This window comes from Aythya marila (assembly GCF_965140915.1).
Source record: "Aythya marila genome assembly, chromosome: 14".
Classification (NCBI taxonomy): Eukaryota; Metazoa; Chordata; class Aves; order Anseriformes; family Anatidae; genus Aythya; species Aythya marila.
This window is the reverse complement of record NC_139055.1, coordinates 10,059,897-10,082,718: the sequence shown is the minus strand read 5'-3', so window position 1 is coordinate 10,082,718 and position 22,822 is coordinate 10,059,897. Positions and strand designations below refer to the sequence as shown.

General features: G+C 49.6%; 1 long non-coding RNA gene across 1 annotated transcript in view; it reads right to left on the bottom strand.

Moving 5' to 3' along the window:
* Positions 1-22,822, bottom strand: part of LOC309883595 — a 213,054-nt gene that overhangs the window by 46,850 nt on the left and 143,382 nt on the right. The window lies entirely within an intron of this gene.

Below are 22,822 nucleotides of genomic sequence, written 5' to 3'. Positions count from 1 at the left end.
CCTCAGATCACTATACCCCTCTTTAAACAGCACCACGCCACCCATCCAGGCACTTTCTGTCCTCATGGACACCCATATAACCACCAGCATCCACAGCCACGTGTAGGACATCCACCTGCATGCCCAGCGCAGGTGCACGCGAGCAGACCCAAAATTTCACCGAAATATCCTGGCTTCCCCAGGCTGAAGAGATGGGCTGTATCGCCCCGAGCCGTTACTCCTAAGCACACAGTGTTTCTATGGCTACACCTTCCCCAGCTTCCTCACTCATGCGTTCAGCAACACGCTGGCTCTGCCTTGTGCTGTCTGTCTGTCTGCACCCCCCGCACGTGTGCGCGCGCACGACCGAGACACCTCCACCCCAAACACCGCCCCCGCTCTTCCTCCCGCTCACAGCCTAAAAACCCAGACCCAGCCGAAGAGGAGCCCACCAGAACTCATTTCACAGCTCAGGGACCCCACAGGCAGCCTCCCGAGCCTCCAACCCTATTTATTATTTAGGTGGACTTGGTGGTTTACAGGTCTTTCGCGTTATTTATGGTTGCATGTAAGCAAACGGCAGGCAGACCCCTTCGTCCCCCTGGCTCCTCCAAGGGGCTGGAGATCAGGAGTGTCGAGTGATAATAAAGAAGCAAATATCTCCCCGGGATGCTCTAACAAGAAGCCTCATGCACAGGGGTCGGCAGCACCCTGGCCTCGAGGTGACTTGGTCGGCGGTGCCAAACGGAGGGAGCAGACGGGGGAAACGCTGAGGGCTGGGAGCAGCTCGTGTCAGGCTGAACAAATCCCCCGCTCCCCGTTCTGCAGCACAATGGCACACGAATGACTAAGCAATCCTGATAACAATTCAATAGACAAATGTCAGCTTGCTTTGATTAAACATTACTTCCGGAGCTGGTTCAGGGCAGCTGAAACACAGCAGCTTGTCTCGCTTACTGCCGTCCTCCTGGCAACCCAGCCGGGGCAGAGAGACATTTATTTCACAACTGCTTTATTTTTTTCTTTTTTTCAAGGCAATTGGAACTCCTGTGATGTCTGAACTACGTCTAGATTTATGCAAGCACAGCTGGGGGGGAAAGAAAAAAAAAAAAAGCAAAATAGACCCTGTCTATTTTAAGCCCTCGGTTCCACTGTCACTTCTCCCTTGCGACTGCAGAGATACCCTTTGCACAGCAATAACAGGCCAATTTAGAGACAGAGGTGGAACCGAGCCATCTCATTGCCACATTTCCACCTATTTTCTCCTACGTTTGCAGCGCTGAAGTAACACTCCCCTAGCGCAGGGGTAGCCCAGACAAACAGCTCGATTTAGGACTGCAAAAAGCATCCAGCCAGTCTTTCATACAACGCAGAGCAAACCCACCCCTTAATTATGCCCGAATCCATGCTGCAGGTTGGTCCTTTGCAGATGGTAACAGGTGTTTTTAGCTTTGCAGAGAGCGTTTAAGCGAGCAGCTTGCCTTGCCAACCCCCAGCTCCGTTTTGGATGCTGCGAGGAACACCCTCACACACACACACACACCCCTGTGCTTATGCCCTTGCCTTCAGCCAGTTGTGAAATAGGCTGCTCCGCGCTGCATCCGTAATGGGCACTGCAGTGCAGATGGCAAAAGCACAGGCACAAACTCGGGCTGTGTCTCCGCCAGCAGAGGTGTACAATGCAGGCAGAGCAGCTCAAGGAAGCGTAACACACCGGCAGCAAGGAGGGATAGAGAGGCTGCTACTCCTGGAAGATTTTCACCTGTCTCTTTCTATCCACAGCGAAGGCTGGCTGGGGGAGCAGTTACACGGAGCAATGTCCGGAGGATCCTGAGCGAGCTGCTGTCTGCACTGCAGTGGGTGGGAATGAGGATTTCAGCCCAGGATCACTTTGAGGCTGTGTTTCAGTGATTCTCATTGCTTTGTAGCTGAGAATGCAGAGGGAAAAGAAAGCAAGAATCCTACACCTCCACCCTGCTAATCTGTTAGTCAGCAGGATGGAAAAAATCATCCCTTGCACATGTCCACAGGCACCATCAGTCCCTGGGGCCTCACTGCTGCATTCAACCATGGTCTAGAACGACGAGTGATGCGTTATTTCCCTAATTCCACTCCCAAGAAAGCCCCTCGGCTGCTTTCCCCTCTCTCCTGGGCAGGTCGAGGGAGCATCAGCAGTGAAAATGGGCGGATGGGAACAGTCTGCTGCTGTGTGCACACAGCCCACCTGTACAGCCCAGGTCCCTGCTACCTGGGCTGTCGTGAGCTGAGGCTGTTCTTTAGATGCAGCGACTGGCAGATGCAGAGGTCTTCGAAGAGATGTCTACACTGAATACACACCAAAAATCCTTGGGGATGATGAAGCACGTTTGTGTTTATGTGCACGTATGTACACAAACACGCACAGCTATGAGACAGAGCGGTCCTGCTCGCCCCTAGCTGCAAACTGGAGCTCTCGGCTGCTCCCATCTGATCGCACAAAGCCGCTTTGCAAAATCACCAGGTCAGCCCTTACAGCTTTGTTGTTTTCAATATTCTTTGAGAGTTTCCTCTGATGCCTGATTTGCTTTATTAGAGAAACCCACTCAAAGGGATTTGTGTGCATGCTCAGCTTGATTTGTGAACTCCAACAGGAGGGGCAGCCAGTAAAATTAATGAGGTTCTGGGCAAATGATTGCACATGCAGACCCACAGACATAAAGCATTAGCTGACTGCCTAATTAACAAAGGCCACGTGCCCGATTAAGCATGCAAACGCTGCTGCTTATACACGCACACTGACAGACATTAGTGTCTCGGTGAAGATACATTTGCAAGTGTGGAACTATGATGAAGCACACAGCCTGTGTCCACAAACAATTTGCAGCATGCAGAAAATCTATACGTGGAATAATCTCCTGCCCGTTCCCATAACAAGCAACAATTCTTTGTGGAAGGAAAGCAGCACAGCACTTCCCCCAGCTCCTGCAAGCACTGCTTCAAATCCGCCACCTAGAATAGTGCCAGCGAAGGACAAAGAGGCCTTGGAAGCAAAGTTTTAGCTTGCTTTCAGTCTTCTCGTCATTGCAAGTCGAGTGCTGCTTTCATGTCACCACATTGTTGTACGAGGTGAGAAGAGGTCAGGGGCATGTGGCCCTGTTCCTAACTCAGCTCTGTTCTTGTCACACAGCACTCACCCTCCGGGTCTCCAGCTCTGTCCTAGTTTGAGGATGCTGCCTGCTGATTAAAGCTCAAGATGAGTTTTCGTTTTTTTTTTTTTTTTCTTTTCCTTTTTTTTTTTTTTTAATTCACTGCCATAAAATTAAAAAAAAAAAAAAAAAAAAAAAAGGAGAAGAAGAAGAAGAAAAAATATATATATGTAACACCCAACAAACAAGAGCTAGAAACAGCAGCGTCTCTCCCTGCCGAGGTGCTTGCAGCACAGGATACCTGCTCTCTGTCAGCTCCGTTAACCCAATTAGCCGTGCTGCCAGACCACGTCATTTTGGGACATAGCTATGATCGCTCAGCTGGGGCGGCCAGGAAGGCAAAATCCTGGAAAGCTGGGAGCAATCCCAGGCTGCCAGAGAGGAAATTTGGGGCAGCAGCCGCAGCCCCATGCCCGCAGCTCAGAAGGGTCAGCACGGTGCAGGCTGGCAGCTGGCTGCAGCCAGGACTCCCAGGGGTGCTGCAGTGGTCTGGGGCTACAGAAGAGCCATGAAGGACCCTGGTCTGCACGAAACAGCGAGGTAGTTTGGGCTTCTCATCACCTCTGAACCCTGAATGCCCAAATCCTGCCCTCTGCTAATCCCTGTGCACCCATTTGCAGCTGGACTTGCACAGCAGTCACCGGAGCCCTCGCTGTGCCTTCGCGCGTGGCTGCTGGGGGCAGAGAGCTGAAGCTCAGGGCTTCCCTCCAGCCCCCACCTCACTCCTACCGCCCCCAAATGCTCACACTCCATGTCTCCGAGCAGCCAGGGAGGCCAATTGGGGGTGTTAGAAAAACCAGCTATGCCTGCGGTGTGCTGCTCTGCTGCTGGAAGGTCTCCAAAGACATCTCAGGTGCTGGCGAGACCTTCCAGCACATCCATTTCAGGGCTGCAGTTTCCTTTCCTTCCTGCATTATTTACCATAAAATACCGAGCTGCTTAAAGGCCGGCTACGAGCTATTTTCCGAGCCAGTCTTCCCTCTCGGTGCTCTGTTTCATGTAATAATCTCTATTTTGGGAGCGGTGTTTTGCAGCAGCCGGCTCTTTTGTTTGTTTTCTCCAGCTGTTCTGTTGCAGGCGCAGAAGGTTGGTTTGTTAACGGGCAAGTTGCTGACGAGGAGGAGCTGAGGGATGCTGCGTCCTCCCTGCTCCCCTGCCCTCTCTGGGGCACGGACACAGCGGCTCAGAGCGACAAGTGCAAGGCTGGCCACGTTAATTTGTCGCTGCAGAGCTGCTCCTGGTTATCGGAGCTGCAGGCACGGGTTCGTTTTCCGAGTTGCTCGGGAATGGCAGCCCGTATTGATTTCTCAGAGCAAGGACCCCGATAAAGGTTTGGGTTCCCAAATTATTCGTGTACTATGCAGAGCATCTCGGCAGTCTGACTAATAAAGGAAAAAGGGCACGGACTCTGGAAGCAGCTGAGTTAGAGAATGGAACAAAAAATAAAAATAAAGCACGGGGTGTATTTTGAGCTGACCAAATCCGAAAATGCTATTTTTAGAAACACCCAGAAACCCTGAATCTTCATACCCCAGGCCTTACCCTGGAACCAAAGAAACATTTTGCATCAGAGAGACTACACTTAGTCTGCTGCCTGAAGTCGAGGTTTCCAACCACCCAACACTTGTATTAGCTTCTTGTTTCCAACGTAGCTGCCCGGCTCCTACCCTGAGAGCATCTGACAGGGAAGAGGCTGCACTTCCACACCACGCGTTCAAAGCCGGCTGCTCGCTGGCTGCAGCGGTTTTTGGCAAGGCTCGGCGCAGCTCCCAGCTTTGAAGGATAATTGCCTGACTGCAGCAGTGGCTCCGGTCTCCAAAGGCCAAAAGGAGAAAGAGAAAGGAGGGCGGTGGGAGGACAGCCGAGGATAGCACGTCTCAGATGTGGGATGCAATTATTTCTTTTTTTTTTTTGAGGCCTATTTCTGGTTACTACCGGAGAACTGGATGGCTAAAACAAGAAAACAAATCTGAAATGAAAGAAGACTTTAGAAAGCACACCCACCCAGGCACCATGGCAGGCAAGAGCTGGGGGACCCGTGTAATCAAAGCTGTAATGATTCCACAATTTCGCATTGAAATATAATTAGTCAGGCTAAGTTCTTTGACAGCTAGAGATTTGCAAAATTAGGGTCAAGCGAGTTCATTTTTTTTAATTGCTCTCATATCCCCCCTCTGAGTTGCTTCTTGTTGCTTTATAGCCTCCTCCCTGGGCAAAACTCATCCCTGGGGTAGCCTCTTCTGAAAACAAACAAAAAAAAACAAACAACAACACACAGATTGGATCCCTTGTATGTCAGAAGCTAGGAGACATGGCAGGAAAAAGGTCTCTGCCTGCAAGACCAGCCCGTGATGTGCAGCCAAAGGTCCCTGAGCTCAGCTTGCCAGACCTGAGAACCCAACTGCCTGGAAAATCAAACCGAGGGTGCTCCCTGCTTCTTCCACTGCTGTGTCCACTGCAAAACCAGCCCCGTTCCACCCAGATTTCTGGCTGTGCTTCCAGGTGCCAGCAGAAAGTGCAGGGGCGATGCAACGTGCAGCCGGATCTCCTTAACCAGGGTGATTCCACCCGGCTGAAGAAGCCAGGAGGAAAAACCCAAAGTGTTCAGAGATCCCATAGAGCAGGCTGGGACTGGGGCAGCTCCATAAACCACCCAGGAGGGCGCTTGCAGCTTTTCATGAGAAGAGCAGAGGAGAGCAAAGCAGGCAGCCCCCGGTGCACCCTGCACTGCAAACACAACGGGAAATGAGGGTCAGCATAAATGGTGTGCACAAGTATGAATTTTCTGTGCCTTCACCACGATACAAGCCTAGCATTAACTTCATAAACAGGAGACAAGCAAAAGCAGCAAGCAATAGAAACGTCACATAAACGCATCCAAATGCAGCAAACATTTCTGTTGGTATCGCATTGACAAATTTTGTGAGTTTGGGGAGTTTTTTGGTTAAGGAAAAACAGATGGCAGGAGGTGTGATTTTTCCCCATAGATGCTTTCTGTCTTTTTTCACACTCAGAATCCGCGTACTGATTGATTGGGACGTCTGAGGCCACGGTAATGCCCCAGGAAGGTTGTGATGAAGTGCACCTGTGTGATGGAAGCAGCAGAGATTGTATTTGGGCAGCACACAGTACTTTGGTATAAATTATATGGATATTTACATAATCTATAAATATGCTAATCTCATACATGAATCTTGTGTCCTCCAAACCAGCAGAGTCCTTTCGGAGCACAGAAGAGCACAGCAATGTACAGGGAGAGGCTACAGCAAGCCAGACAACATGGCAAAGGGAAATTTGTGGCAAGGTCACCGGGACAAGTTTTACTCTTCAGAAACGATGCAAATCTGCAATGTCAACGCTGATCGGCATTGGGTATCACCCTTCATAAACCACCCTTTATTTGAAAAGCTACATGAAAGGAGGATCAGTGGCAATGAACTCACAGAAATGTCAACGCCGCTGTTAGACGCCTTGAGTTTAAAGCTCCCCCACCAAGTACAGGGACCTCCCACGACGGATGGCTCTTAGGGGGACTGAGGAAAAGGCGTTAAGCTACGTGCAAACCATTCAAACTGCCCCTTCTCCAACCTGAAACCTCTCAGCATCCCCTGGGAGTGCCAGCACCACACGTCCCCTGGGGCCTGGGACAGCAAACTCAGGACTCCAGAGCACGGCCACACTTGTGTGCACACAAAACCCACGGCATCTGGGTGAAGCTTTGCCCTTCCACTGCCAAGAGGACATTTCTTCAAGTCATTGCATTAAACAGAGCAGCTCCTCCAAGCCAGAAGGACTGGGGATGCCCCAAACGTGTTGTTGTTAATCAAAACCTCAAAAAACCTTCAAAACCTCGTGGTGCAGCCACTTTTATCCAGAGTCATCCCACCCTGTACTGCACACCGCAGCCACTCCATGTGCTTTGGGCATCCAGTACAGCTTTTGAGGACTGATACACCACATAATGGTATGGGTTTGTATCAGGATCAAAGTATGGGTGTTTCCTCAATCCAAACCAACAGCATCAGCTTTTAGATGTTGAGTCCCATCTGCCACCCTAGGAACCCACAGCCACCACTGTCGGGACAATTTGTAGGCTGGAAGGGAGCTCAGGGTCTGCTCCATTAACAAAGTGAGAAGCCATCCACTGACACCTCATTTTAGAGGGTGACAAGACAAACTCCATTCAAGTACAATCTAGGATGCCAGGGAAGAAGCTGAAAAAGCCATTATATAGCCTGGCAGCAAAGGAAACAGAGTTAAAAATAAATAAAATAAATAAAAAAAGCCATGTTAAAGCATATGCAGCCACGATGCAGACACCTGAAGTTTGCCCATATGGCTGCTCCGTCGGGAGGAGCCTGCCTGCTGCGGGCGTGCAAATCCAAGCACTTGCATCTCATTAGCGAGGCTGGGAGACATCCGTCAGGGCTGGGACAGGGGGCTGGGACAGATCCCCCTGCACTGTAACAGGGTGACAGTTCAGCAGCCTCAGCAGTCGGGCTGGCCTTTATCCTCCACAGATGTTGCCGTGCTAAGGACGGGAAGGTTTATTTTGCAGGATGGCGGTGCCTCAGCCTATGGCACCCGGCCAAACATCCCAAGGTCAGCTCTTCATTTATTGTATGGTTTCTTTGGCATTCTTCCCAAACAGCTATAGCATTCTTGGGTGCAGCACTCGTAAGGTGGGGAGCATCCCTGTGAGGGGAAACCCCCAGGTCAGTGGTACCCAGGCTCTGTAGTGCCCGAGGCTCTCTGGAGCTGCATGTGCCCAGATGCCTGCTGTGCTTCAGGTGCTTTAGGTGCAATAAAAGAGATAATGCCATGTTAATACCCTCACTGCTCTTCTTGTCCTACTGCCATTTATCTCCAGTGGTCCAAGTCCAGGTGTCAGTAGGCTGGGGTGTGTACACCTGAGGAAACCTTGGAAATATTTGGAATATTTGCAAATCACTAAAGAAATTCTTCTCTCCGTATTCACTATAAAGCCATAACAAAGTTTCCTTAATAAGGGCCAAATCTTGCCTGACTTGTAGCTGTGTCAATAAGGAGCAGTCGCTGTGAAGTTGAGCTGCTAACAGTATTGATTTTCATGACAACTGTCAGCTCACTACTTGAAAACTTTCTACATATTTCGAATTATCAGCTCTCATAATTTCCAGTGGTCCAAATGAAATCAGAATCCAGCTTGATTTTAGTACAGAGAATGGAGGAAGATCAAAAAGATCTGCTTGCTCATGCCGAACACTGCATTACGCAGCGCTCCCCGGAGCTGTTACTTCCCATTTTGCACTAACCCTCAATAACATCAGCTCCTGGTCTCGTGCATGCTCTCAGACTCCAATTTCTCTCTCAGTGTGCGATGACCTGATAGACTGACCACTCAGACTTGTCAGACATGCCGGATTCATTGGGTTTTAGCAACAAAAACTATAAATACTGCAGCGAGTTGTAAAGCAAACAGCACCTTATTGCTCCAGAGAGAAGCATTAAGGAAAAATAGTTTAAAATGTAATGCAATGTACCTTTAAACCGGAATATCCTCACTTCCAAATCCCCCCACTGTCAGGCTTTACTGGGATTGACAGCTGTGGGTGCCAAGACAGATCGAGCGCTGTCCTGAATCCCACCTTACAGCCACGCTGCTTTGCACCACAGAGCAAGCAGAGGAGCAAAATAAGAGGCAACCAGGCTGCAGAGCTGCAGCGCGAGGAACAGATTTGTGCTTGGGATCTCTCCCCGTAGGAAAGAGTGATCATAAAAGGCAGAGGCGAGGAAGAAGGGAAAGGCTGGAAGAGCTGGAGAGGAACAGGAAGGGAAGGTTTCACGCGCTGGCTCGGGCTGTAGGAGCCAAAAGCATTCAAGGCAGAGGCTCGGGGCAGGGGGAGGGCACTCAAGGACACTGCAGCAGAACTTGCAGGCGCTCGGAGCTCGCGCTGAACTTTGTGTTCCCGGCTGCCTGTTTTGGAGCGTGCTCAGGGGATGCCTCCCCTTGGGAGCTCGCCTGCTGGAAGGAGGACACGCCGCCGCAGCTCCGTGGGGCTGGTGGCGTGGTGACAGCGGCGCATAGGCATGCTGTGATGCAGCAGCTTTATAGGGCGCCAGAAAATCACGCTGGGGTAAAGGGATGGCACCCACAGGTTTTACAGCTCCGGGGACCCTTCGTGGCCCACAACGGTAGCCACTCGGCACGTGTGGAATTCAGCTGGTTCCTTTCAGGGAGGGTTGGAGCAGCTTCCTCAGGTCGGTTCCATGTGTTGCTCAATCCTCCCCCCCCCTCTTCAAGCCCCCTTCAGCTGGGATTTGAATCTGCTCCGCACACAACAAAGCTCAGCCAGAAAGGAAGCCTCGCATGGTTTGCCCAAAACTGTTAAGGGAGCCCAGAGGTCATTACAAAACTTAGTAAATATTAACAGACCGTCTTGTTAAGACAGCTTGTACAGCTTGTCAGGCCTGGAAAGTTTCGTATTCTCCAAGACACGAGACGAAGGGCCGTGTTTGGTAAGCCAACCCTGGGATGCGGCCGGGGCTCCTGGTAAGCTGGAGCTGCATCGTGCACCCATCAGCGCAGCCTGCAGGGAGCAGCCCAGGTTACCCTGTACTCCTGCAGACCTCCCAGAGCCACTGAATCGGGGCAGCAATTTGGGACAGCCTCAGAAATTCACGCTGGAGGTCTGTAAGGTCCAGCCATGCACCATGATCCAGCCAAACGCCGTGTGAAGGTAAATCCAGCCTGAGCACTTCGCTGCAACTCCTTTCCTCTGTGCCAAGGGCCAGCCCTCCCCGCAGGAGTCCCTTGCTGTAGCACTCACTGTTCTCCCGTCCCAGGAAGGAGCCAAAAGCTGACAGGTCATTGCTTGGGAAAGGGCACGGGGCACCTGCTGCAGCACACAGGAGGAGCCAGCAGCGAGGATGGCGAGGAGCAGGGTGACACTTCTGCACTGCTCGCCACTCTGTTCGAGGCAAACTGGCGGCACCTTCACCCACGTGGAGGACAGACACGGATATTAGGTCTCAAAGCACGAGGGCTCTTTGCAGAGTGTGTGTGTATCCTCCATCCCACAGGATACAAGTGCCAGTTTGCCTCGAGTAAGGAGGCAAGCATATTTTGGTGCAATCCCGCACCAAATCTTGCTCCTTCCATCTCACAAAACTGTGCTAAAATGACCAATCTGCTTTTAATAAATGCCATTGAGAAGCTGCAGCCTGAGGAGGATTTTGAGAGCACTGCACTCAGATAAGCAACCTGTACTGAACCCTAACCACAGCACCTCACGGGCACGCTCATGGCAATAATTATATAAGAAGTAGTTTAATGTGAGATGAAGTTCCTGTATCGTTTGTGCTCCACTGACAAAATACAAGGCAAAGAAACAGAGGAGCTTCATAATTGTCTCCCGTACACACACACTGCTGCTGCTGCTCACTTCTTAAATAACACAACCCAAGCCTCCCATCTGTGTTCCCTGTTCCCAATCCCTCCGTTAACTCCTCTACACAAGGAATGTGGGGCTGGACACCAGCACGCAGGGACAAGCCAGCACTCCTTCCCCTGCTCCCTGCTCGCTGGAACCCCTTGGAAGGCTCCTACTGAAATCTGCTCCTGCAATGAGCCCAATACTGTGGCTCAGGAAGGCGAAGCTGCACAGACTGCTTTGTTTTTGTAGGGTTGCTAGGAAGCACTGGTTCGCATTACCGATTTTTTTTAAGGTCTCTAAACTACACATCAAAACAAGTTATTCCGCATGTACCAGAAGCAACGAAGCCTGGCTTCCACCAGCTTTGGGTCCTGTGTCTGTAAACATATATATTTTTATTTTTTTTCCCCAGAGCAATGTCCCCTCCATCTCCCAAAAGCCAGGATCTCTGCTTGGCAGCACAAGAGGGAGCAGAGGCTGTAGCTGGGGCACAACTAGGAACTGGTTTATTGGCTGGCCGGGAGCTACAAACAGTGGCTGATTGCTAAATTCTGCCTGTCTTGCTCTCGCTGGGGGACTAATTTTGGACTTTCTCTGCTATCTAGTCATCGGTTTTCATAAAATTTGTAGAAACTTTGTGATTTGATGAGCCTAGCTGAAATCTGGCCGAGATTTTTTGGAGGGTAGAAGGGAGCGGTGGATAGGCAGACAGGCAGGTTGCGCAGGGTGGAAATCGGGCTGGAAGTGCACTCAGCAAGGAACTACCTCAAGTTTGTAATAATAATAATAATAATAATAATAATAATAATAATAATAATAATAATAATAATAAGGGAAAAAAAAAAAAAAGCACTTCTCGTTAAGTCCCAGATACTCGGTCAACCTTTGTAGCTGTGCCTGATAATGGTTCTTCTGACACATTTAACAAACACACCTAGGACCTGGCAAGCATGACTGGCAGAGCACTGCTGCCATGAATATTCACATCAGGGTGTTGCAATTTAAATGACACAGATGCCATTAAAATGCCAAGGTCCAGAGTGCGAAAGCAAACAGAGCAGCTCTGGGAAACCCAAGCCGTGCAGCCGGCCGCTCGCTAGTGGCAGCGTTGCACCTCCTCCACACGGCAGCAGAGCGAGTGCCTTCCCTTTCTCGAGTTTTCCCTTTAAAAGGACCTTTTGGGGAGATTTTCTCCTGGTTGCTAACGGGCGTTCAGCAGCGCTAGCAACACGGGGAGCGTGGGTGTGGAGCACCTGGAGAGGCGCCGGGAGGTACGCAAGCACTCGCAGCACGTGCGTGCCGAGTGTCTGTGGGCAAGGGGCGGCGCACGTGGATGCACAACCACGGGCATGGGCATCGAGTCCAGGGCACCTGATCTTCTCCCCCAGTCACCTTGGCTTAAGAGCATGGGGCTGAAGGTGAAACCAGGCATCCTGAAGGAAGAAGGTCTGTATGAACACACATCACGGCCACAGGATGGCTGAGGCTGGAGGGAACCCCTGGAGGCCACCCGGTGCAGCTGCCCAGGACCATATCCAGCTTGCTCTTGAACATCTCCAAGGATGGAGACTCCAAAACCTCTCTGGACAGCCTGTGCCAGCGCTCCATCACCCTCACAGCAAAAAAAAGTGTTTTTTTATGTTCAGACCTCCCCCATTTTGTTCGTGCCCATCGCCTCCTGTCCTGTCACTGGGCACCACCGAGAAGAGCCAGGCTCCATCCTCCCTGCAGACTCACTTCAGGAATTTGTACACATGGATGAGATTCCCCCGAGCCTTCTCTCCAGGCTGAACAGTCCCAGCTCTCAGCCTCTCCTCACCTGAGAGATGCTCCAGTCCCTTAAACATGTCAGTGGCCCTTCACTGGTCTCTGCAGCACCTCCACCTCTCTCTCTTGCCCTGGGGAGCCCAGAAGTGGACGCAGCGCTGCAGATGTGCCCACAGGCACAAATCCAGCTTATCTAAGGCACTGACAAGGGTATTTGGTTGTGTGGATACCTCCTTCCTAAACACGGAGACCTCCTTCTCATCACCTTCCTGCTCTGATGTGACTCTAGGATGAACAATGTCTAAGAATGAGGCATTTGGAGATGGGAAAAAGGGTACAAGGACATGTAACAGCAGGACCAGACCATGCAGTGCCCTACAGAGCGTGACCATGCACCATCCCCAGGCTCTCAAGACAGGGCTGAAGCAAGCAAGGACACAGCAGCAGCTATAGATCAATACCTCAAAGATGTCCTTAAACGTTATTTATCACCAACAGCTAGAAGGGTTTCATCTCGTGTGAACTGCTCACTCCCCAAAGTCCCACCACATTCAGCAAGACTCTACTTATATTGAAAAAGGCTTTTTATGAGACTTTTCTCTCAAATAATTGATAAGTTCTTGCTGCCTCCCCTCTTTGATCGGCCTCAGCCCCGGTTGTGCCCAAGGTCTGGTCTCGTTCCAGCCCATCTCATTATCTGAAGCACCAGAAGCAGGTGGTGTTTACAGGACTCGTAGAAGAAACTGGATTTCTGTGCAAAGAATACAAATCTGAAGGCCATGGTGGGAAGCAAAATTCATCCAGAACAAACACTGCTCAGCCCTATTTGTTTATGGATCTCTTTGTTTTCTTAGTCCTACTCCACAGCTTTTTCCTTCTTCTTTCCCATCCCTTCTTCCTGATCTTTTCCTCCCCAAAGGACAGTGTCAGCATCCATCAACGTCAGAGAGGAGACTCCCACAGACTTCAGTGGTTTCTGAAGCCTTTCAGACCCTCTGACCTCTCTCCCCTAGAGAGAGGGGACACAAATCATCTGTTCGGTGTGTCCGAGTACAGGGAGAGCAGTAAATGGGTGAACAAAATGAAGGCCAGGAGAGAGATGTTATCTAGGCCCTTCTCTCTGATCCATTTCAGACTTTTTTTCCCAGGGCTATAAAGGTGAGGACTGTGCTATACCAGGATGGATTTGGGGACGTTTCAGGATACCACAGAAGAAATGTGTCAGAAGGCTGAGCCTATTCCTTTTAATCCATTTGATGGAGAAGAGGGACTACTCTGGCTGCAATTTCTGTTGTAACATCAACTTCAAAAAACAGGACACATCCAGGTGTGTGTGTTGCGGTCCCACATCCCCACAACAGCACTCGCCTCGCTTGCTGTGAGCCTGCTGGGCCAGCACAGGGCCCTTGGTCCTCAGCAGCCCCTTTAGAGGAAGGTCCCAGCTTCAGCAGCTCCCCCAGCTCCTAAATGCTCCCTGGAGGAGACCAGCACACCCCCAGCCTCACCAAGCATGGCAAAGACACACACCCTGAACCCAGTTGTGCTCTGCAGCCGCTGCTAGGGATTGCCAATCTTTCAGCTCTGCCACGCTCAGCCCGAATGAGGCTCCACGCTAGGCACTGGGGGAAGCTGCAGTGGAACAAAATGGGCTACAAGGCTGTTGGACTTATTTTTCTCCCCTTACATTAACTGATTAGCTTTCTTCCTCATTAAAGTCCCTTCAAGCATATCAATTACCCGGCTCTGATGACAGGGCTGGTACAATAGCCCTCAGTGCAACCAGATGAGTTGGAATTCGGCACAGCCGACCAACAGGGTGGGGATTGGGTTACCCGAGTGTCAGCTAAAGGGCACTTTTCTCCTGACCTCCCTTTTCCAACTGGAGCTGAATGGTGGTTAGGAGAGGGGAGAGGAAATGCCAGGGAAATAGCACGAGCATCTTCCTGGGAGCTGCAAGGGGAAACCAACGCTGTGACAAAAGGCGAGAGGAATATGGAAATGTCAATCTAAAATTAGGGCAGCACAAAACTTGGCCTCCCTCTTCTTTTGTTCCTATCTAATGGGAGTGGCATTGCAATTTCTGCATTGGTTAAAAGAGCTTTCACTTCTCTCTAGGACAGAGGAGAGGATGATGGAGATGGGGATCCAGCCCAAAGACCCTCTCCTCTGTTTCAGAAGCAGGGTTCAGCTTGCCCTTGTGGCCCAGCGCTCAGCCCAGCAGCTCGCTGTATTTGAATAGGGGCCAGCCCCATTTTTTCCAAGCTGCTTTGCCCCTCATTTGTTACAGCAATATCATACTGGGGATTGCTGCTATTGCCTCTACTAACCCGTCTGTCTGCATTGTCTCGTACCTGAGCTGCACAGTGCCCATCTGCCAGGGCTGTTACAGCGACGCTCACCTCCGATGCAAATTATTCCTTGAGCACTAACAAAAAAAAAAGGTAACGGCACTGACATTGAATCTGTTAATCTTAAACCACTGCATTCAGTTGGTTATGTGGATGAAGATGCATTGCTCGGTGCAGCTGAATACTTAAAAGCACAGAGACAATAAGGATGCATTAAACTTTTATCTCCAGTGCTACAGCTACAATAAGCAATCAAAGAAATTGCCGCTCTCCCAGGGCTCTGCATTGCCTAAAGGAAACTAACTTTTGTCTGTGTGTGTGTGTGTATGGAGAAGGATGGATAAAAGGATCTCAAATACCAGCTGCGGTGTGTTTGGCTACTCCATGTTAGACAAATGATGGGCACTGAGCACTGCACAAAGCTCAGAAGAAGGCAAGTTTTAATGCAGTTATACATAGGGAGGAAGATATGAGGTCTTTTTCTCTCCAAGGGTTTCATGATCTTGCCCAGCTTTTTTCTCCTTCCAAATATAAAATGTGTAGAAGACAATTACCAACTTGATTTTCCTTTCGTGGCCATGTTATGAAAATAAACCTTAATAAAATAAACCTTTACAAAAGTTTTTCTTTCCCTTGGTACACCCTTTGGGCCATACATCACTGCAGGACAGGTGTAACTCACCTTTCCGTGAGTGGCAGCTCCAGCAGAACTATCAAACCATGTTGTCATTTCTAAAACTAAAACAAGATTAGAAGTTCTCAAAAACCTCATACATTTTCCTTCTCAATTTATTCTCTGGCCATTTAATGATGTAGAAATTTCATTTCTCATGAAATACCCACAAACTGGCCATTTTCCTCATGAAATATATATGTTTCATGAAATTCCTTATGCTCTTGAGAAAATAAACCACTTTATTCTGGAATGTTCACTTTTATAATGTCAGAAAGCTTTATTTTCCTTTTTTTTGACTCAGAACCAGGGTGGTTTCTGCAAAGGAGGTGCTTGGCATGTCCCAGCCTTTTAATGTGAAGGGAAACAGTGTTGAGAAAAAATAAAATAAAATAAAAAAAGCTGATAGAGATAATTCCAAAACAAACCTTTGCTTTTCAAATGTTGACTTCTTGTTGATTTTCCCACATTCCCTCAATAGGCAAAATTATGTGGTAAGAAATCAAAGTATTTAAATAACTTTCTGTTTTCGTTCCACTTTGTTTCTTGGGCTCACGTTCCCCAGTGTATGTTTTCTCCATCCTGCAGATAAAACTGTGTGAGTTTCGGCGAGGTACTCGCTACAAAGCCTACAGCACCATTTTCTCGATTTGATTAATATAGCTCTACGAAAAAAAACACCTCCCCATCACACCATGTGCACAATTGTCTCACTTACAATAGCGCCTTTCATCAAAGAGTCTGAAAGAGCTTTACTGAGTAGTGTTATGTGTACTTTACAGTGAATTAAAAATAACCTCCTTAAGTAACCTTCCTTTAGAGGCCCTTGATGTGAAACAACTTTGTTTTTTAAAAAATAGCCAGCGTGAAGTTGTTTTATTAATTATTTTTTCTTTATTTTTTATTTCAGGCTTCAAAAGCGTGGAGTTACTGCAAGCACTGACACGGAGCTTGGGGGCTTTGGCAAACATTAAAATTAGCCCCGAGGCATGCCACCTGGGCAGCCAGCTACTGGTGGGCCTCAAAAGCAAACGTGCTGGAAAGCGTGTTACCTGGCCGTGCTCTCCAGACACCATGTTCAGGGCATCGTAACCCACCAGCCTGCACGTCAGCAGTTTCTCGTACAAGGAATGAGTGTTTGGGAGGCCAGATGCCCCATGGAGCAGAAAGTTTTTAGCTCAGAGCGTTAAGCATCCCTAATCCTGCTGGTATCTGCCTCACTTTGGGATTTCTGTAGCAACCTGGGCTTTTCTGCACACCTTTTTTTTTTTTTTTCCTTGCATTCTTCCATTGTTTCCCAGTTAGGGGAGGATATCAAACTAACGTCCTCTCACCCCATCCCCAAATGTCGAGGGGATGTTTGAAAATCAGAGGCAGAAACACATTTCCCTCTGCAAATGAACCAGGCGTGTGAAAAAGGAGTGCCTCTCCTTCTCAGAGCGCGGAGGGCTGAGGAGGACAGGACACACAAGCCTACAGTGAAAGCCTCAGGAAGGAGATTTCGGGAATAAATGTGGTTTTGTTCCCTGAGAATAAGCAGCATCTTCCTGAGACCCATCATTTTGATTCACTGTTTCACGTGTAAATAATTTACTAGGCTAAAAGGTCAAGAGCTGCAGGTCCTTGGAGAAGGGAAGAAAACTGCAAGCTGTAAATAAGGGGCAAGGAACTTACTTGGAGCATAAAACATGTGTTACTAGTCCATGCAAAGAAATACACGTGCACATATCCACACAGAAATAGGCTAAAGCAAAGCATACAGAGGTAGCGATAACCTCTACTCCATGTTTGCATCCCCTTGAACTTGACTTGAGAGCAAAAAGTACAGCAAACACGATCATTTGGGATAGAAATTACACTTTTAAATTAGATTCGCAGTGCCCAGATGTACCGCTGATGGATGCATGAAACAGAGGGGCAAAAGAAATTAATTTTCAGCCTACTTGTTTGCATCCTTTCATCCTCTAACGTCAGGGTAATTGCTGCTCGACTCCTGGATGTGACAGCCCAGTCTTTACCTCCCTCCAGAAGGTAAGGGAACAGCTGGCTCCCTTTCTGACACCAGCGTATTTCCAATCAGCTGTCAGGCAGCATTAGGTCCCTAAATGCTACAGCATGTCACGCTTTCCTCCCACTGAGCAGCTCTAAATATGGGGTTTCATTCCCCAGGCTGAGGTAGGGTAGGGCAAGGAGAAGGAAAGGGTCAAACCCTGTTCGGGTTCAAAGCTACAGAGAGTTGCAGGGAAGAGTTTCTGGAAAGGTGATGCAGTAAAAATAAGCAATGGACAACTGGCTATCCTGGCACGTTATCCTGACACAGATATTAAAAGGGAAAGATCAGAAATAGGCAGCAATTCATGCCATGCACGCTGCTTCTCACGGTGTTTTTTATAGCAGTACTGCCCTCACTAGTAAAATTGGTGGTATGGGAAGTGAGACGCTGCTCAGGCGAGCCTATGGGCTCCGGGAAAGGTGAATATTGAGCTTTGAGAAACGCGATTGTGTCCAGCAGTGTGCACAGAGAGCCGAGGTTTCTCAGATTTATTCCCATCCCTGTCTCTGCATTCCAGAGCAATCACAAGCAAATTGTTTTTGCCACCAAAGAGCCTCTGTTTCCCTGCATAGCGGGGCAGTTACTGAATTCATCAACCTAATCGCTATTTTTCTATAAACACTCACGAAACATGTGAAAACCTCAAACGAAAGCCGATTACTCCACTGTGTTCTGTTATACAGATGCACTCCAAGGTTTCGGTTGACAATCGGGTGTGGAAAATTACCCACTTCTGCATATATGGCAATAATATTTATATTATTTTTCCCACATGCTTTTAGTCTTTCATAATAATGGAAACAATGATTTAAGAATGAACAACAGTGACATTCCTGCTTGAGGACACAGCATGCACAACTCTGAAAAGTTCTGCGGCAGCTCAGCCTTACAAATGGGTTTGGCCTTAGGTACTAAAAGACACAGTGCTCTGGAGTTCCTAAGGGTTTGGGTCACAGTGGGAAAAAAGGAGAAAAGAGGGAGAAAGGGGGCAAGGGATCAAGGGAGAATGGGAGAAAGGGAGCAAGAACCACCATTCTGGATGGAAATGGGCATATCATACACAAACTCTGTCTGCCTGAAGTCCCTACCTGCTGTTCTAACACCCCGATACCTCTGCAGGTACTTTACACATACATACACACACACATATATTTATTTACATATAAAAATAAACCCATATAGGAATTGCAATGTCGTCCATCACACCAGCAATATTTATAAGGCAACAGCACCCAATCTTGCAAGCAACACCTTAACATTAAACCTCAGGAGTAAATACATTATTCTTGGAATCACTGCCACGAGCAAAGCTGGCTATGAGCTCAGGCCATACCCACATTTGTGGGGCTGGGGGCTTAGTCTGAATCATGGCTGATGCAGAAAGTGTGTCACACACAGAGCATATGCTCTGTGGATAGTATGTTGCCCAACATGAATGGCAAACGTGCAGAGAACACACATTTTCTTCCGGGGCTTTGGCTGGCAAGCTGAGCGCATGGTGTGCATTCTTCAGGAGAGAATCATGGGCTGGTGAACATTCCTTTGACTTCTCAACTCCTTCAATAATATGCCACCTGTGCAGCCAAGCTGTTCGTTCTGTAAATCCGCAGGATCTAAAAACTCCGGCGCTTCCTCTGGCTGCCAAAGCAAGCTTGCTGCAGCACTGACCCCAGCCCAGCCACCACGCGGCGAGCGCCGCGTTAACCGCTTCAAGGCCTGAGGCAAAGAGCAAACAGCCCACCTGGAGCTTGGGACACCAAAAGGACCTCACTGCTACACATGCATTTTCCCTACCTCAGGGCTTTCTGCACCGCTGTCGTTAACACCACGGTGCAGAGGACTGGGGCTGAGCACAGCTCCCTCCTCCCAGCTGCAAGGAGCCAGATCTGCACGATGCAAAACTTGCACACCCTTCAGCACAGGCAAACCAGGCAGGCATTGCTTGTGTTCTGCTAAAAGGGAAGAGTAAATTCCATCTCATTGACACTGCTGCCAGAATCACCTTTGTTCCTAGCCAGCTTGCACTAAAACGTACTGTAAAGTTCTGGTGCGCAGCCAGATCAGGGCAATATCTAGGTTGCAAACACACCAGGGAAAATGCTCACCTGCTCAGAACAGCAAAGCAGATTTGGGTCTGTACTGCTGGAGGTCCCAGAGCAGGGAGGGAGGGAGGCAGCTTCCACAGCTCCTGCTCAGGAGCAGCTGGTTTTTGCATTGCACAGGGTAAGGCTGTCTCAGTACCAGCTCTGCCTCTAGCAGCACTTTGCAGAGACACACTGATACTGGCACAGACACGAGCCCCATTCACAGTCTTCTCTTCCTCCTGCGACCCTGTGTCCAACCCAGAAAGCCCTTCCTGCAGAGGAAACTGAAGGTGGTGGTGGTGATGAAACCTTGCACTGATGCTGCTTTCCATGGCTGAAAATACACATCCATCAGGTGCCCATTTTGTGAGCTAGGCTGGGACAACAAAATTCAATGAGCACCTTCAGCTCGAAATGATTTTTGATAGCATGGCAAGATTCCTATGGGGCTATTCCTACACAGTTATTAGAAGGGAAATCTTTATTTATAAAGTGGTTGGATTTACAGGGGCAGAATTCCATGCAGAGCAGGGACTGCCTGCATAGCTGCTCAGCTCTGTCTGATCTCCCTTTGGGGTTAACACAGTCTTTCTTTTGCTATCTCCTTATGCTACAGCACACAGGCATTGGAAGATCATAGTCCCAGTTCAATGCTCTAGTCTTCCAAGAGAACCAGAACTGATGGTAAAACTCTACAAGTTTTCAGCTGAAGCAGACAGAGTACAATACTTTTGTCACTAGCAGCCCAAATGTGCGTACGAAGCTTCACCCCCCACCCCTGCAGCGGGGCTCTGCAGCTCCACCTTTCTCTGATCATTGGCATGGCCAAAGCTGGTAGAATCTAGACTCAGCAACTGGCTTCTAGTTTTGTGGCTGGAAATTGTCAGAAGGAAGAGAAAGCTTCCTACTGTGTCTCCTTCGTCCAGTCTGCATCATTTAACACTGACACAGGAGCTGGAAAACCTCAGAGAGGAAAGTGAGCCTCCCCCTTTGCCAGCCACACTGATTGCCCCCACCCCAAATCCTCATGGGCAGGGGCTTGTGCTTCAAATCATGCCGTAGGAAAAAGCTACACACATCATCTAAGGAAGAAATGATGTCAATCATGCAAAACCAATGGTGCAGTATAAAACAGGATTTACAATGTTTACCACAAATGTGCATGTCCATGACTTTTTGTAGGCAGCTGGAGCTGAGGGGAACTTTTTCCCCGTGATATCAGAAATTCCAAGAAAACAGGAGCTGGTTTGCTGCTCCTGTGACAGCAACAGGGGGTGGGTGGAGAGTGGGGGCTGTGAACGGAGGAAACCTGAAGGGAGGCGGTGGTGGCACCCACTGACAAAAAGAGCTGAGCTTCTGTGATAGAAAGCGTGACTCTGGACGGGTGGGACTTTACCAATTTAAACTATGATCAAGCATTTTTATCTCCCTTGGTCAAGCAAAGGAATGGGCTTCGGGAGGCTTGTAACATAGGAAAATAGACTAAATGTCATTGCTTTGATTTTCATCAAATAGCTTTCTAAACATTTTTTTTTTCTGTTTATTTCTCCTGAAATAATTTTTTTCCCTCAGGCTTTCAGCTTTGCCTTGAACACCCTACACACGTATTATGGCCCAAGAACTGGGTCTTCAAAACCAGCAGAAAGCAGGTAAGATTTCACCCTTCCAAGTTTCCTACTGACCTGAACAGTGCACACCGCCTGGATCTTTCCTTGAGGGCAGGGATACAGGAGAGGAAAAGTTCACAGACCTGACAAATTTTGCGCTAGGTTTGACGCACGGCCAGGTCCAGAATTCTCCCCCCTGGGGGCTGGCCTGCTTTATCTCACACACTGGGATTTAACAGGCTATGATGATGAGCAAAAATACCCTACAGATGAGGTGAAATGCTGGGCTTTTCTTTGCTACAGATCCCCAAACACTGCTTAAGCGAGGTCACACAGCCAGCCAACCTGTAAAAAACACGACGAATCCTCACTTGCACTGCTACCTACCAGGTTTCCCCTTTCTGCACACCCCAAGCCCCCCCTGCCCGTGCTGTGCTGAAGAAGGAAGCGCTGCCGGGCAAGTGCCACGGCTGGGGCGGGTGACAGGTGACAGTGTCTTTGGGTCATTTGTTAATTGGGAGGGTCATCGGCTTGCGGGAGCCCCCAGGGCATGAATCCCGGGCTGGATGTCTCCCGGCGATGCGTGCGGGCAGGGAGAGGCAGCCTCGGGCTGCTGCTGCTGCCTGGCCCCGGCTGGGTGCGGAGGGGACAGGAGGGGACAGGAGGGGACAGAGGAGGGGACGGGACGGGGCAGGGGACGGGCTGGGGCTGAGCAAAGGACGGGACGGGGCAGAGGAGGGGACGGGGTGCCCTCTGCCGGGGCAGCCGCCTGCAGCCGCGCCCGAGAAGCAACGTGTGGGACTGAGCAGGCTGACAGCAGATCCTGGTCTCAAAATTAATTAATAAATAAATTATATTAAAAAAAAAAAAAAAAGCGGAGTGCTGGTGGAAGAAGCCTCTGGAGTGTTACACGGAGACCCCGAGCCCTCCATTTGCTCCTTGCCTGGGCAGGGTGAAACTAAAGAGAAATGCAGGACAGCGCCCGTGCCTCTTCACGGGACGCAGCATTGCACAGGATGCTTTTGTCAGAGCAAAGCTCGGGCTCTGTAAAACACTACCAGGTTTTTTCCTCTCTTCTCTCCTCAGAGGTGCCAGATGGAAGGGGACAGCTTATGCTGCTTGTCAGGGCTGCTGAATTTTAATCAGGCAGAGGAGGACAGTGCACAGAGTGCTGCCTTCATACTCGTTCAGCAGGGTACAGAGGGCACCCATGCGGGGTGTGTTTGCATTACTGCTCTCATGCAGGGTCTCCCTGCGGCTGGCACGTCCTGCTGCGTTAAATCCTTCCCTGCACCGTGACTGGGAAAGGAACAAAACTGACGCATGGGGTTTGTACCCAGAGCTCACAGTCAGAGCAGTGTCTAAGAGCATGTCTGAGGCCACGCAAGAGGAAAAGTGTCTGTAACATGGGTTGGTTGGCCCTAAGAGGACTGGTTTGGGGGGTGCCCTTCCTTTTGTTAGTGATTTAATGAACACAATCCCAGGAAAACCATTTTTAATGGGTTCACACCAGTGCCATCCTCACAACCCCACTGAAAACCCCTCCCAAATCATGAAGGAGTGGACATCTCCGGGGGTCTCAGGGCATGGACAGGACGGGACCGCTCCCCACGTCTACATTTCGGGATGGGGGGCACAGCACCGCCCCGGGGCTACCACAGCCCCCCGAGGGCCTGACAGGGCCCACCTCAGCACCCCCCCGCCAGCGAAC